This window comes from Eucyclogobius newberryi, unplaced genomic scaffold (genome assembly GCF_026437365.1).
Source record: "Eucyclogobius newberryi isolate DKJ021-1_F unplaced genomic scaffold, fEucNew1.0.hap1 SCAF_10, whole genome shotgun sequence".
In the NCBI taxonomy this organism is placed as follows: domain Eukaryota; kingdom Metazoa; phylum Chordata; class Actinopteri; order Gobiiformes; family Gobiidae; genus Eucyclogobius; species Eucyclogobius newberryi.
This window is the reverse complement of record NW_027315724.1, coordinates 8,807,741-8,820,718: the sequence shown is the minus strand read 5'-3', so window position 1 is coordinate 8,820,718 and position 12,978 is coordinate 8,807,741. Positions and strand designations below refer to the sequence as shown.

Here is a 12,978-nt window from a genome sequence, read left to right as displayed (position 1 = left end):
AGGGACACGCGCTGGAATCGTTTTTAATTCAACTGTTTTTGACTTTTTTCGGCTGGATTTGAGCGTTTCTCGTCGCGTTGTTGTGATGTGAGCCCACCAGCCCCCCCGCGTCCTCCGGCCGCCGCTAAAGTACGGCGTGTCGTCGGTACACGTTTATATACACGTTTATATAAAAGAGGAACTTCATGAACGATCGGGACACGCACTGGAATCGCTTTAAATTAACTTGTTTTGACTTTATTCGGCTGGATTGAGTGTTTTCGTCGTGTCGTTGCACACTGCACAGTGAAGGATCAGCTATGTAACGGATATTGAACTATTGGCATGAGGCCATATTATCTGCCCCGGGAGTTCTCACATGTGATTTTGATCGCGGTCTATGTGGCCCCGTCTGCCAATGCTGAATATGCTTGTGAAGCACTGCTCTCCTGCACTTGTAGGCTGCAAACACATCACCCACAGGCTCTCTTCCTCGTCTCTGGTGACTTTAACCACGCTTCTCCCTCTTCTGTTCTACCAACATACACCCAGTAGGTTACCTGCCCAACCAGAAACAATAGAACATTGGACTTGTTTTTTGCCAACACCAAAGAGGCTTATTCCTCTTCCCCCCTCCCTCCCCTAGGCAGCTCGGACCACAACCTTGTACATCTGAGGCCTGTGTATGAACCCATCGTGCGCAGGCAGCCTGTGGTGTCCCGTGTGGTGAGGATGTGGTCTGCTGAGAGCGAGGAGGCTCTGAGGGACTGCTTCAGCACCACTGTCTGGACTGAACTCTATGGCCCACATGGGAAGGACATCAACACCATCACAGAGTGCATCACGGACTACATCAACTTCTGTTTTGAGAACATTGTTCCCTCCCGGACGGTGCGGTGTTTTCCAAACAACAAGCCATGGATTAACTGTGAACTGAAGGCTCTGCTGAAGGAGAAGAAGAGAGCCTTCAGATCAGGGAACAAGGAGGAGCTGAGGACTGTGCAGAAGGAGCTGAGGAGGAAGATCAGGCAGGCTGAGGCCGGCTACAAGAGGAGGATGGAGGAGCAGCTGCAGCAAAAGAACATTCAGGGAGTGTGGAGGAGCCTGCAAACCATCTCGGGCTTCAAAATCCCCCCTGCCCAGACAGAGGGAGATCTACAGTGGGTGAATGATTTAAATGCTCACTTCTTGAGATTTGATCGGTCACCCGCCCCTCCCCCTGCACAGCTGCATGCTCCCTCTTCCACAGCTGGACAATGCCCTGAATCTGTTCCTCTTCGCTTCTCTGCCCCGGACCTTCAGCTCCCCACTTTGCCTGGACTCACCCATCCCCCCAGCACACAGTCCCCCTGCCAACCACTGACTGTCACAGCAGCACAGGTGAGGAGTGAGCTGAAGAGGATTAAAGTGGGGAAGGCAGCAGGACCTGACGGCATCAGCCCCAGGCTCCTTAAGTCCTGCGCAGATGAACTGTGTGGAGTTATGGAGCATGTCTTCAACATGAGCCTGAAGCTGAGGGTGGTACCACAGGTCTGGAAGACCTCCTGTCTGGTACCTCTGGTACCTGTGCCTAAGACACCGCGCGCCAAAGACTTCAACAGCTTCAGGCCAGTGGCTCTCACGTCCCACCTGATGAAGACACTGGAGCGGCTGGTCCTGGACCACCTCCGCTCCACCGTGAGCTCAGCTATGGACCCGCTTCAGTTTGCATATCGGCCTGGCATCGGAGTGGAGGACGCCGTCATCTCCCTGCTGCACCGCTCTCTCTCTCACCTGGAAAAGCCTGGCAGCTCTGTGAGGATCCTGTTCTTCGATCTTTCCAGCGCCTTCAACACCATCCAGCCGCTGCTCCTGAGGGACAAGTTGGAGACGGCTGGTGTGGAGTATGACCTGGCAGAGTGGATCCTGGACTACCTCACAGACTGACCCCAGTTTGTGAGAGCACGGGACTGTGTGTCTGACACTCGGACCTGCAGTGTGGGGGCGCCCCAGGGCACTGTCCTCGCGCCCTTTCTCTTCACCCTTTACACTTCAGACTTCAGACACGACACGGACAGCTGTGTCCTGCAGAAGTTCTCTGACGACTCTGCCATCATCGGACTCATCACGGATGACGATGATGCGGAGTACAGAGGACTGGCGCAGGACTTTGTGGACTGGTGTCAGCGGAACCACCTCCTCATCAACGCGGGGAAGACCAAGGAGATGGTGGTGGATTTCCTCAGACGCCACTCTGCTGCCCCCTTACCAGTGAACATCCAGGGACGGGACATTGAGAGAGTGGACTCATACAAGTACCTGGGTGTTCATCTGAACCACAAACTGGACTGGACTCATAACACAGACGCACTGTACAGGAAGAGCCAGAGTCGGCTCTACCTCCTGAGGAGACTCAGGTCTTTTGGAGTGACAGGGCCACTCCTGAAGACCTTCTATGACTCTGTGGTGGCATCAGCCCTTCTCTGCGGTGTGGCCTGCTGGAGCAGCAGCATCACAGAGAGGGAGAGGAAGAGGCTGGACAAAGTCATCAAGAAGTCCAGCTCTGTCCTGGGCTGTGCTCTGGACTCGGTGCAGGAGGTGGGGGACAGAAGGGTCCTGGCTAGATTCACATCTATGCTGGACCATGAGTCTCACCCCCTGCAGGACACTCTGTCCGCTCTGGAGAGCAGCTTCAGAGAGAGACTGATCCACCCTCGCTGTGTGAAGGAGAGGTTTCGTAGGTCTTTCCTTCCTGCTGCTGTCAGACTTTATAACAAACACTGTTAGTCCTGAACACTCGAAATACTGACCTAACCTAATACTGATGTGCAATTCCGTCATATGTGCAATTACTGTTGGAATTCATGTGCAATTACTGTGAAATTCATGTGCAATCCATGTGCCGTTGTGACACATATTCATGTGCAATTACTGTTGTGATCACACGCAATGGTATTAATGTATTTATTTATTTGTCTATGGGAGTTTTTATTTATAGGAGATCTTCTACTGAAAGTGTTTTTCAGACTTCCTATAAGTGATCTGTTCTTCTGTATCTACCTCTGTATCTTCCTGCGTTGCACCAATGAAATTTCCCCATGTGGAACAATAAAGGATTATCTTATTGGGTCTTCCGGTCCATCTAGGGCCCACATACTTCACAGCGTCGCTTTTTCTTGCTGCCGCCCGCAACCTACAATAATGAAAAGATCATGAATTTAACTAAAACCTATGTCTGAGTGTCAAAAATATAATGCAACACAGCCTCACACACTTACCTCAGGCTCTGCAGATGGTGGTTCTGCAGGTTGGGTGGATGGGGCACCTGCACTGTCCCCCTGAATTCTCCTCACAGTGGCTGCAGAGGCTGAGGTTCTGGGGGCATGTTGTCTCTGGTGGATTTGAGGATTGACCAGTGTCTTGCCCAGTTCCTCAAGAAAGAGGCGTCTCCTCTGAAGCTTCCCTCTGTTCTACTCTGGGTTCAGCGCCATCCAGATGACAAAGGCGTTGTATGCTGAGATGTCCAGCATGTCGTAGAAAATCCCCAGTGGCCAGCGTAGGGTCCTTCTCTTGCAACTGTAGGCAGACACCAGCTTGTCCAAATTGTCCACCCCTCCTTTTGTGGCATTGTAATCCATTATTATTTCTGTTTTTTGATGTTCCAGGCCACAGATTCTCCCATCCCTGTGTAGTGCACTCATGAGTACCACATTCTTTGCTTTCTTTGGCACATAGGATACCAAGTATGTGTCAGTCGTGTAAACGAATTTAGAGGAGTTGACATGCCTGTTCTTGGTAGGCAACAGTTGGGGTGGGAGCTCAGACCTGTTTTTTTTTATGGTTCCCACCATGGTCAGCTTCCTCTTCAGGAGTTCCTGTCCCAGCTTGTAAGATGTGAAGAAATTGTCACACATGATGTTATGCCCACTGAGTCCCTCAGCCATGTCCAGGACAACCCTCATCCCTTGGTTTTTCTCAGGGCATCCTCCATCATCATCATTCCCCTTTGGACCGGAAAACTCCAGCAAGAATAAGAAGCCCAAAGTAGGCCTGTAAACTTGTTTGGTCCATCTCTGCCCACCTCTCTCCAAAAACACGTCTTCCTTCTAAATTAGTGCAATCCAGAATCATTTTCTGTATAACATCTGGAATGAATAGCTCAAAAGAAGACATTATGTCCTGCACATGAGTAACTGCCATCCGTGTTGGCCCTGGTTGCAACTTGATCACATTGGCAGCAATGCGGGGTGGCTCATTTCTTGGGCAAGAAGACCATTCAATTTCACCACTTTTGGACAACCATATTTCTTCACTAGTTAGCTGCTGACAGGCTGCGGCTGGAGCTGCGGCTGGGGCCCGAGCTGGGGCTGGAGCTGGGGCTGCGGCTTGTCTTCGTTTTGGCTGATGCTCAATCTCATCCTCTTCAAGTCAATGTCAGACTCTGAATTTTCAGAAATGTGATCCTCATATTCTGAAACATCTTCATCTACATCCTCATGAAAATCTTCTGTCTCTTCCAAAATCAATTGCAAGGCCCTCTCAGCAGGGAATCTTTTGGACATCTTGATCAGTTGTGATAAGGAACCACACTGGCAAAGTTATGTTTATAGTGTTCCACTTCAGATTTTTTGTAGAAAATAAGGACTGCTTCCCATGAGACAGAGGTTAAAATCTGAGTGAATGTGAGAAAAATCAGGCGCAGGTGCATTGTGTGGTACCTGCGCGTGCATGCACACACACAGCAAGCCCACTCACACACACACACACACACACACACACACAAACCTTCTGTCTCTGTGTGTGTGAGTGGAAAAGAGCGCGGGAATGTGGAGCAATGTTGCAACCTTGTGTGTGACCGGTAGGGGCAGAAACACAAATCTCTCTCTCTCTCTCACACACACGCACACGCACACACACACACACACACACACACACACACACACACACACACACAATTGCATTGTATTATTTTTCTTTTGATGAAAACTGAAAACGGGTCCCACAGACCACATACAAGGGTTAATATTTCAAACAATGCTCTCAGATTGTGTTCCAGTGACTTCACCATGGTTATTTCAGATGTTCACACACTGTCACTCCTCTCATATTCCTGCTGCAGTGGTTGAAATGTGTTTCTCATAAGTGCACCCATTTTTAATAGTGGTGTGTGGATTGATTCCCAATATTGATATTTTGATACTGATTGAAGTATCGAAAAGTAACATTTCTAATGCAACATTTCTGAAAAAATACAAATGATAATAAATATGTTTTTTAAATACAATTGTCATCAATATTTAAATACATTGTTTATATTTTAGTTTGACCCGCTGTAAACAGATAAAAGTGTGGTCTGACAGGTTTGGGGGCAAAGACAATTTGAGTTTGTTTGTTGTTGAGTACATTTAAAAAAAATAATAAAAACAAATATTTTGTTGTTTGAAAAGGACTTCAAGAATTTCTGTATTAGCAATTTGCTATGTGCGACTAGTAAAATATTGATAAGATTGCAGCCCCAAATCCTTGTTTGTTCATGTAAATATCAGGCAGCGAAATAGACGGGGGCCCGTAAGCAGTCAAATCTCCGGTGGGCCCGTGGTTTCAATTAGGAGGGGACTCGCCGTGCCCCTGTATCTAAATTCCTTGAAAAAAAGATTTAACTAGTAATTTGGCCATATTCGGGGCATTTTCAGCGCTTAAGTTTCGTTTTGACAGACAGTCTTCTCGTTTCTCATTGGCCGAGCGGTGTCCGTGATCTAATTTCGATGAAGCGGGCATCTGATTGGCCTCTGCGTTCTTGTGGCGTTCATGTGTCCTCGGAAATGCCCGGTCTAATTTTGCGGCAAAAGTGAAGACTGAATAACGGACTGAGTAAAGTTGTTTACAACAAAAACTGTATGTCGATGTGAAGGGGGACCTTGAAGGGGGAAAACCCCTACCACCCAAAAGACAAAAGTTACAGAAGAACAGAAGAAAAAAAAAAAAATGATTAGGCTGCCCCAAATAAATTGTCTGTTTGCTGTAACCCAACCCAACATTTTTCATGTGGGTCGGTAGGCAAATTCTTTTTTTTTTTTTACTTTGAAGGCAAAAAAAAAAAAAGATCAAAATTTTGCCATTTTTTGACTCGGAGTGACCGCCAGGGGTCAGGTTTCAACAATCAATGACGAAAAACGTCTCCATCAACCCGATCGGGGGACTAAATCTCACGATTTTAAGATATTTCATTCGACCTTTTGTACGCCGTTATCCTTTAGTTTGGTTACGAAGGCGAGCGGGGGGAACATGCGGGGGACGCTGCTGGGCGTGTTTCAATCCCAGAATGCATTGCGTAAGTCAAATTTAAACCAAGCACACCATGATAGAAAGTGACATCAACTATGGCTAGTTCAGTGGTGCTGACAGAAGCAAATCAACTTGTACAATGCAATACTATTTCCGTCTTTCGCGCTTTCTGTTACATTACAGAAGCATGTGGAGGACAGGAAATGAAGACGCATATGCGTTGCGTCATCAGTCCTTTCGGACGAAAGACAGGCTTTATAGCGCCATGAAAATATTCAACACGGCATTTTAGGAAAGGCCGATCGGTGAGTCGGCGAAATAATAGAAAAATAAAATAATTTGACGTTACTTCAACAAAAAGCTGATTTTTTTTTTCCTTTCAGTCGGCTAGTTTTATACTGGGTCGGTCGGGTTACGGCAAACAGACATATTCATTTGCTCAGCCTTGTGAGAAGAATGAAAGGGACAGACAATATATGGAGTCGTGGGACACACCTTTCCCATGGCATCAGTACGACAAGGAGGCTGGATTGTTGTACTGCACGGTGTGTTTGGCTTTTCCCCAAAAGGGATACAACAAGCCACAGGTATTTATTTGACAAGCTTTGGTATTTAACAGAACTCTTACAAGCTACTATTTTAACAAAATTTATACTTGATTTGTTCCCTGACAAGAAGATTATGATTCAGAATATTTATTATAAAACATATAAGATCTCCTTGCTGTGTCTGTACTCAGGTTATTTTGTAGACTGATTTTATTTATTCCTGCTGCAGAACATAAGATCTCCTTGTGTCAAATGCTGTATACAGTATTTATTTTGTATCCAAGAAACATTATTATATTAAATTAAACAGTATTGAAAGATCATGATCTCTGGTTTATAGGAATTCAATATTTGTGCTCTTCCTTCATATCAAATAAAAGATAAAAGTACTTTAAATTGTTTTACATGCTAATAACGAGGTTTAAAAAAACAAATTTATCTTGTTCTTATGACACTGCGATGCCGCGTGCGCTTGTGGCCCCCTGAAATTGCTGGGGGGCCCCTAACTTTTTTAGGTAGGGGGCCCCCCTGGCACCTATCTTTGAAAATCTATTTCTCAGCCTGAATACAGTGACTATAGACTTAAGGATGGAAGAGTTGAACATAACATGACATAATATAATTTGGGACTGTGCATTGAGTTTTGAAGTGTCTTGCGCTATAATAACCGGCTCAATCTTGTGCTGCCCCTCTACAGGTGTTGCCAGATGTATGATAACTATGTTATAATTTTGACCCCTGTACTGTGTGCGATCAATAATTCAAAAATAATTCCCAAATGTACAATGATTTTGGAGCATTAGATAAAGACCTGTTTAATTATTTCTGTCCTTTCTGCTTTTGTGTTGGTCTGTTCTGAAGTCAGACTGAACCTCTGCATTCACAGTACACATTATTTCCCCTGTTGAATAAAAAAAAATTACCCAGGATCAGCAGCGGATCGGACACGTGTGGAGCTGTATGCGTGTGTTCTGACATTTGATTGGTCAACGCCTCAAAACAATGAAAACTAATTGCACTGTGTTGCTATCTTATTTACATTCTCTAAAAGGGAAAGTAGAATTTCCCAGCTGAATTAGAAAGTTCTGATTACGTGTTCTGTGGAGTGTATTTGTGGAACTGTTCAGCAGAGGAGCAACAAGAGAGGGAAAACTGTAAGGTCATAGTATAATGAAGTTAATGCAAAGAGTTATTTATTTCATGCTGTCAGACCATAAATATTATTGTGTTGTATGCTGTTGGACAGAAATGTTGAAATAATGGGACCTCAGTGCACAGATGGCTGTTGTTCAGGGTCAGGGCAGGAACTTTCTCTGCTGCCCACAGTCCCAGACAGTTTGGTCTATGATTTGGCTCATTTGGGAGCATGATGTTTGACCTTCAGGACTATATGTACTTGTTAAGAAAATGTATTGGAAAAATACTGTTTTCCAATAGGGAGTGCACAGTGGTTAGAGCTTGTGCCTCCCAATCTCTCTGGGTGATGTCTGCATTCCAGGGGTTCTCTCCGGGTTTTCCGGCTTCCTCTCACGGTCCAAAGCATGCATGTGGTAGGTAAAATTGGCAACTCTAATTTCCCCCTAAGGAATGGTTGTCTGTGTGTCTATGTCTCTGTTAACCCTGCGACTACCTGGCAGGGTTTACCCCACCTAAAGCCCAAAGTCAGTAGGATAGGCTCCAGTAACCCATGACCCCTAATGGGAAAAGTGGTCAAAAAAATTAGGCCGTGGCTGCAGAGCCGCGACGCGGTCAAATGGCCCAGCAGTTTCAGGAACCGCGGCACTGCCATATAGCCTCATGGCTAACCCTAACCCTAACCCTAACCTTACCCCTAACCCTAACCTTAACCTTAACCCTAACCCTAACCCTAACCCTAACCCTGACCCTAACCTTAACCCTAACCCGGCGTGGTCTAAAACGGCGCGGTCAAATAGCACAGCAGTTTCAGGAGCCGCACAAAATAACATGGCAGTTTCGGCCGAGCGCCACAGCTCTGTAGACACTCCCAAAAATGTGTCGTCCAATAGTGCATGTGTTTGGGTTTGTTTGTGCATATGGCTACACATGGGTGATCTATGTAGGCGTCAACACTTTTTTCTTGCATTTTGTTATGTGAGATTATTTGGTTAAAAAAAGGAAAATAATAATAATAATTTTGGCCTCCGTACAATAACATGATTTTGAGGATCTGACAACACTGCTTCTCAGGAATGGCCACATTGGACTGAAATGCCCACTTCCCCATTCTTTCAACAGTTTTCTTGGCAAAGCTCTTGTAAAAGTGTCTGCCACGTGGTTGTCTTGCTTTTTTGTTAAATACTTTGGCTCCTTTGGGCATCCTCTCACAATGAAGTCAGTGGTGTTCCAGCCAGTCCATCTTGCCCATTATAAATCCCGCCTTTAGGCCCTAACCTAACCCCAGTCTGTCCAGTGTGCCATTGTTTTCAGCCCTGTATGATATTCCCTCAATCCCACTTCATAACTGCCATGGACTGCATCTAAACAAGGGGTCACATGATCCAGGGGCCTGTCTGCATCTACACTAGTAAGATTATCTGCAAATGCAGGAGCACTTTCCACTTATAGGCCCTGTCATAACAGTGTTCTCCCGCTGCTGATGGGGAGCTTTTTAGGCTTAACACAGGCTTACTCTGCCCCAATCCAACTATCAATCATCCACCAAACACCTTCACACACTTGCACTACTACCAGCCATCCACCAAGAACCTCTGCACATACTTACTTCCTCCAACTTCCAACCATCCACTTTCATACACTCCCACTGTCAAGTCTAGCTGCACAATTACCACACAAGAAAGGGATGGGCCCACAGTGCCAAGAGGTTTATAAACTGGATTCCACTCAGAATATTAAATCGAAACTGCAGTATTTTAGTTATTTACTAAAACAGTAGAGGTTAAAAAACCTTAACAGAGTAAAAGGATTCTAATTTAAATACATATACATAATATACAAATTAGTTTAGAGGCAAGTGCTGCAGTTTTTATGTTTCTTTGCAAGACCCATTGGTACAAATAAGTGCAGTTAACTACAGATTTCAGGTACATTAAAGGGTAGGCGTTGCACTGTCTCATATAATACATCCATCCATCCATCCATTTTCTACCGCTTGTTCCCTTTCGAGGTCGCGGGTGACTGGAGCCTATCCCAGTGACTTCGGGCCTTAGGCGGTGGCCAACTTGTCGCAGGGCCAACACAGAGACATAGACATTGACATTACAGACAGTTCACTCTCACATTCATTCACTAGGGCCAATTTAGAGTCACCAATTTTACCTAACACATGCATGTCTTTGGATGGTGGGAGGAAGCCGGAGAACCCGGAGAGAACCCACGGTAACACGGGGAGAACATGCAGACTCCACCCAGAGAGATCATGTGATGTTGGTCTGGTCCGGGAATCGAACCCATGATCTCCTTCTTGGGAGGCAAGAGCGCTATCCGCCTTTGCCACCGTGCACTCATATAATACAGTTTACAATCAAATTACAAAACTAGTGCAGCAATCCACCAAACATTCCCACATACTCACACTGCTACCAACAGTCCAAAAGCACCAAGCTCCTTCACATGAAGTAATGTAGCTGAAGTGTCTTGCCTAAGGACACAGTGACAGTGTGCACTGTTGTCCCACTTGGTATCCGTAGTGCCTCTCATCCAAGTACTAACCAGGCCCATCTTGCTTAGCTTCCGAGATCTGATTAGATTGGGCATTGACAAGCAGGTTTGGCCACAAAGTATTAGGAAACTGTGTATTTGTGTGTAAAAGGCAGATTAACGATTCATGATTTACTCAAAATCTTCAGATAACTCTCACAATTGATTCTACTTCCTGCTGTCTCACAGAAATCCATTTAATCTAGTGGACCACACATTGACTGATTAATGGTTTGATTACTAAACTTAGACATTCCTGAATCATTATGTAATGATGTACATGAAAGAAAACATGACAACCAACGTTGTCATGTTTATATGACTTTTCACCATTCAAAAGTCATAATATTCAGTATGAATTGTTTTGAATGACTGAGGTAAATGTTCCTTAATCTGAAACGTATGAATTTACACAAAAAATCATTTGAAAAACAACAGTATTGACAAGACAATCCACAGTGCCTTTTTAAACAGCATTTTAAACAATCAATCAGTAAACTATGTCAATTCTTTCACCCATTTTATCTCATGTGTAGGTGTTCTTTGTTGTGGTGTCTGGCCTCAGACACAGGACAGTGCTTCCTCCAACGCGGCTCCCGTATTTACCCAGCTCAGCGAGTTATTAAAGTTTAATCCCTCTAAGAAGCAGCATATTCTGTCAATACATTATAGATGAGTCAGGTTAGTCTCTGTATGACCTGCACACTCACTGCACAGTGCCCCCCCACTGTGCAGTGAGTGTGCAGGTCATACAGAGACTAACAGTTTCATAAACTGTTTTGAAAAGTGCCCCCAGCCACAAACGGGGATTTCAAATATCAGCCAAATGGAGGAGGGCTGCATCTGGAATTTGAGAGTGTAGATTTCAAATGGAGCGCAGGTGTTAATGAATGGTAAGGTATTATTTTGGAAAGGCATCGTCAAACAGAAAATCGCCCAAAAATTAAATGTGGTTCAATAAATGTGATTTGTAAAATAATAATTATAATGTGAAATACATACATACCTACGTTATAACAAATACATAAATAACAGTCTCTGTACTGAAGGTTTATGAAAATATTGATTCAATATTCATAAATGCATACATCAAAACACTATACAACAAAAACAAATAAAAACGATAAATAAATGAACTAGAAACTTTTCAAACTATTGCAAGTAACGGTTTCAAAGACATTTGATGTTTCCAATGACCTTGCCAGCAAGATGAATTCTCACAATTTTTGTGAGTTCACACACTCTTCAGAGTGCATCTTGTTAGGCTCCCACTGATTTGTTTACAGTACGCACCAGTGGTAAACGGGCAAATCACATGACATTTAGACCCGACGGGCGGGACAGGAACCAATCACAGAGCAGCATTGTGATTTGGACGGAAGTCAAAACAACCAAACCAAAATGAACATGGCGGTGCTGATGGCCGTACTTTGGCCGATTTGAGGAGAAATACGGACTGCTTTTTCTGCTTCTTCCGCTGTTGTGATGCTTCGCCCATTTTTGTGTAAATTTGGGTTGAATTGTATTTGAAAGATAAAATGATAAAATACTGTAGTTTCACTGTATTTGCAAAACTTCAACTTCATCTTCACATCTTCCAGTGGCGTGCAGTGACTTTTATGGATGGACAAACAGACTTGGTGGATAACATTTCCACACAAAAGTGAAAAACCCAGAAAAAACTCTCAATGTCTAATCATTAGAAACGTGAACAAAGCCTTCACTACAAACAAAGTCTTGTCGCACAAACTGCAAACATCAAAGATTTCCTCACAGGTTTTTTCAGCGTGGTTTGAGGCTGTGTTGTTTTCAGAGTGCTTGCGCAGACCTCTAAAACCAGCTGCTGTGCACACTGATTGTAAAAGCACACATTAGAGAGTGGAGCGTGAATGGGCCTCTGAACACGGCCACCGAATGAAAAGGGAGATGAAGAACCAGGCTTCACGCAGTGCTGCTCAGTGGCCTGTAGAGGCCACGAAAAGACACAGTGACTTTTAGCCAAGCTTCAGCAGAAGTGAGGGGAAATCAGGCTTATTTGAATATTATTCGAACCAATTTAAATATAGTTGTGACACTTGGTAACTTTAGATTTTATCGGTCAATCACTGCTTGCATTGGTTGCCCTGACCACACGCCACTGACATCTTCATGGTCAATTCTCATCTTCACCATGATAATTGTACGTTTGGTAAACTAACTTTTGAACAATTTATGTTTTTCTTCTCAGTAATCAGTGTAATTTGGTCTGTGAATAAGATTAATGTGTGGTTTGGATGCAGGAAATTAACTACTTTTAGTACTACTACAACTAACCACTACTACTACTAATACTATTACAACTGTGGCTTTGTTTTACTACGTTACATAGTGCATATTACATCATTCTCTTTCAAAAAACAAAAGTCAGTCTGAATGGGATCACAGAGTTGTGAAATTGTGTAAATATTATGACAGGTTATGAAATGGGTGGAGTAAACGTGGTCACATGGGGCGCCTGGGTGCACATGAT

General features: G+C 44.4%; 1 protein-coding gene and 1 pseudogene across 4 annotated transcripts in view; one reads left to right on the top strand and one right to left on the bottom strand.

Annotated features, from left to right (window-relative positions):
* robo2 (roundabout, axon guidance receptor, homolog 2 (Drosophila)) overlaps positions 1 to 12,978 on the top strand; it is a 614,701-nt gene that overhangs the window by 247,341 nt on the left and 354,382 nt on the right. The gene's annotated exons all lie outside the window — the stretch shown is intronic.
* LOC140371868 (piggyBac transposable element-derived protein 4-like) lies at positions 3,101 to 4,520 on the bottom strand (annotated as a pseudogene).